The following is a 4237-nucleotide window of genomic DNA, read 5'->3' on the forward strand; positions in this document are numbered from 1 at the left end:
GCAATGGAACCGATTAGAAGGTCCGAAAGCCCACTAGTGACAGCTGGCTCTCCACTTTTTCAAAATTTTTGATCCACATCTCATATGCACAAAAATACATACCATGTGGAATATATGACTTAAAATAAGACCAAAATATGCAAATATTAGGGCAAATACACACCAGAATATGTTTATAGCTTCAAGGTTAAAAAGCCATAAGCAAAATGCAGAACACAAAAGCCTCATGTAAAAGAACTGATAGATTTGAACTCATATAAATTAATTTTTTCTTGGGCGCCTGGGTAACTCAGTCCTTGAGCATCTGCCTTCGGTAGTGATCCCAGGGTCCTGGGATTGAGCCCCGCATCGGGCTCCCTGCTCCGCAGGAAGCCTGCTTCTCCCTCTCCCACTCCCCCTGCTTGTGTTCCCTCTCTCGCTGAGTCTCTCTCTGTCAAATAAATAAATAAAATCTGAAAAAAAAATTAATTTTTTCTGTCTGATCAAACTCACCATAAACAAAGGTAAAAGGCAAGTGACAGACATGGAGAAAATATTTGAAAAACAAGTAACGGATAAAGGGTTATTTTTCACTCACTCAACTCATTGATAGGACAATTAATTTGGCGGTGCGTTCTCTGTGCCGGGCACTGTCCTGGGTGCAGGACACATTAAATAACAAAATCTCTGCCCTCCAGGTCCTTCCATTCTCATGGGGCGGGGAGGGAGAGGCAAGAAAGAAAGAAACATGTCATATGTCAGATGGCAGTCACAGAAAACAATAAACAGGGAGGAAAGGGAGTGTGGCAAAGGAAAGCAAAGATGTGAGGCCCTCCAACACTGAATAAGAAAAAGCCAAAGAACGCAATAGAAAAAGGGACAAAGAAGAGCAACATAGAATTCTCAGGTCAAGAGATGCAGGTGTCCAGTAAACGTGCCGCCCTCAGGCTCTGCCCACGGGAACAATGTGATGGTGTTATTTGCTCAGCGGGTTGGCAAACATTCAGTACCAAGAGCAGGTTACCTCGCGCCCTTTTGGTGGGAATGTACGTTGGTATCATTTGGGGAGGAGGGGTGCAGTTTGGCAAGACCTATCCAGATGTTGAAAGCACATGCCCTTTGACCCCACAACCCCTCCTCTGGGTATCACTCTGGAAAGAGAATTATACAAAGATTTCCAATGCAGCATTGTCTGTATTGGGGGGAAATGGAATACACAATTTTTATAGTTCTACCAAGCATCTGTAAAAGAATAGTGAGGTAAATCTACACACACTGATGCAGACCAAGCAGAAAAAGAGGACTTACAAATAAGGTCATACGGTATGATACTATTTTTATAAAAAAGAGAAAGCTCTATATTCCATATAAACATAAATATGTATGAAAACACTCTAGGAGAAAAAGTCTGGTTACAAACCGAGGAAAAGCTCTGAACCACCCAGAGGGGGCTGGTAGCGTGGCGAGAGGTGCAAGGGGCAACACTGCAGTTGGGCCAGGCTGGGAAGCGAGCGTCTAGAAGCCTTCCACAAGTGGACTGCGAGGGGAAGGGACCTGAGGTCTGCTGCAGGGATGTGGGGCGGGGGAGGGGAGCTGCTGACAAGGGAAGAGAATGCCAGTCAGTGTCAGTGCCAGTGAGGGGTCAGGCCAGAGGGGAGACTGCAAGCCCTGAGCAGGCCAAGGGGGTGGGCTCTGGCCAGGGGCAAAGAGCCCCCCAGTGACACTGATGCACACACCTCAGGCCAGGTGTCCCCCAGCACCCTGTGCTGGCTGACCCTGTCTGGGATGCCTTTACCTACCCCTCACCGGCCCCTCCTTCAAGAGTTCCCTTAGGCCTCACTTCCTCCAGGAAGCCTTCCCAGATCCTCCGGCTGAACCAAGGGCCTCTCCCAGGGTCTCCCAGAGCCCAGGCTCACCTCTGCCCTTCATGGGCCCCATCAGGAGACCCTCCCAATACTTGGGCCTCCCTGAAGTCAGGGAATGGGTCTTGGCAGCTTCACTTTGCTCAGTCGTAGCTCAGGCCTGGCCCGAACAAGTCCCACGCCAGTGTTCACTGGATGGACAAGTGAGCTATCTGCCCTGTTCTTCCTTCATGTTTGGTTTCGCCCTTGGGTATGAGGCCTCCCTGGGGTGGCTGGGGAGATTTAATTCCCATCTCTCCAAAAGGCAACATTCCTGTCCTCTCACCTGCCCTTTCACCCAGGGGTCGGATTCTGCCCTGGCTGGGAGCCAGGCAGGGTGGGGGAGGCCTGTCGGGGAGCAGGATGTGACAACTCCCACGCAGCCCAGGGTCTTTTTCCGTGCCTCAGAACACGCTGTACCAGGTGGCTGCCTTTGCTGGGAGCCACCTTGCTTTCACGGCCCCTCTCTGCTCACATCCTGTTTCCACCCCTCTGACACCTGGGGCCCCAAGCCTTGGGCCCCCACCCCCGCCTGCTGGGTTTTCATGAGGCCTTTCCTGGGTGTTCTAGGAGCAAAGGCCTCTTGTTTTCAACTCCTAGGGGCTTGAAGGAATTTGCACTTGATTTTGCCCTCCTGAAGAAACAGTCTTAATGTGTCAAGTGTCTCACGGGGCAGGCTCAGCTTAGAACAGGACCAAGGTAAAGGGGGAAGGAACAAGGGTCAGGGTCAGGTCAGGGCCAGGAGACTGGGCTCCAAGCCTGGTTCTCCCACCAACACGCTATGTGGCCTTGGACAAGGCCCTGAAGTGACCTGAGCCTCACTCTCCTTGGTTACCAAAAGGAAATCCAAGGGGGTTGGCCTCCCTGGTGAAAGCTGGTGACAAGGATACCCACTATGTGCCCTTGAGTCCTGTCTCCCCCAGGCCAGGAGTCTCATCCACCACACGCACCCTGCACTCACTTATCACACAACAGTTGTTACTGTCCCCAGTTGTCCCAGAAAGCAATCCACACTATAGGAAACTGAGAACAAGCAGAAAAGAAGGGAGAAGACAGCGAAGCATTGGCCATAACCCACCTTGTTCATTTTTGGAGTCACTCCCTCCCTAGTTGTGTGCCCTTTGCTCTGAATGCACTTGGTGAGAAAGGTCGGGTAGGGAAATTTCATTACTGAAAGCAAGGCTGCTATCTCCACCAGGCCTGGTAGGGGGCCCCAGGCAGGGTGCACTGCCCCTCCTCAGGCAGCACCGAGAGACCCCGCCCTCCTCTCCTCCCCCCTCACCAGCTGGTCCCCCCAGCCCTCCCAGGGTCCCTGTAGCCTCCCCTCTCATCAACATCTACCCCCTTCCAGGGCAAGTCCAGGGATGGGCCTGGAAGCCAGGCAGGCCCAGGAGGAGGCCAGCCCTGACAGGGAACACATCGTCACACATCCTGTGGTGGATGTGACTGGTGGTGGCCGGTCTCCAGACCTCCCCTGCCAGACGCACAGAGCCCTGCCCTCCTCAGCCCTCCCACAGTAGGGCAGACCACGCACCCCATTCCAGCCAATGAAATGTCAGTTCTGGGCTGGGGCCCTAGAAAGCCCATTGGGATTTTTCCAGTCGTGCTCTCCTCCTCTGCCTTTTTGACGGGGAGGACCTCCTGTTCTCCAGGCAGTGCAACGACATGAGGGAGGTCTCTGAGCAAGCCCCGACCCTTTGTTAACGTGTTAAGTGGTAGGCACGGCAGGACGGTTGTGTGCCATAAGCCAGCTATCCTGCCCAGCACAGTCAGTCGGCCCCAGCTGGAAAGCCCCACATTTGTTTCACTGGGACAAACCCACTCTCTGTGGCCCCACTCCTTTGTCCCCCAGCTTCCCCCTCACAATTAGGTCTATGAAATCCCTCTGCTTCCTGTCACCCACCACCATCCAGGTCCTGAGCTTCTCCTCAGCCTTCAGTTAGTCATGTGCAGCTGTTGACCCCACTCCTGTGGATCCTGGACAGTGAGGGGTTCTCTCTATCTGGCCTGAGGGCCAGCACCTCAGGACAGCCCAACCTTTCCCACATGGAGGGCTGCCACTGGCCCTAACTCTGACAGCCGCCACCAGTCTACCCCGGTCTGTGCTAACTCCAACGGTGGAGGGGTGGAGGAGACCCCTCCTATCACATCTGGGCACTGCTACTGCCCACACACTTGGCTTCCTGGTTGTTTTGTCATTTATTATAACCTAAGCATGTCCCTGTGTCTCCAGCACCTACCCACAGGAACCAAAGACGCTTCCGTCCGCAGCACTTCCTGGCTTATCGTGTCTACTCCTCCTGCTCCCTGCCAAGTCCTGAACTCCTTTCCTTCTTTGTCCTTCCAAAACTGACACT

The sequence above is a fragment of the Leptonychotes weddellii genome, chromosome 10, assembly GCF_054177405.1.
Source record: "Leptonychotes weddellii isolate Sample4059 chromosome 10, ASM5417740v2, whole genome shotgun sequence".
NCBI classification, from domain to species: domain Eukaryota; kingdom Metazoa; phylum Chordata; class Mammalia; order Carnivora; family Phocidae; genus Leptonychotes; species Leptonychotes weddellii.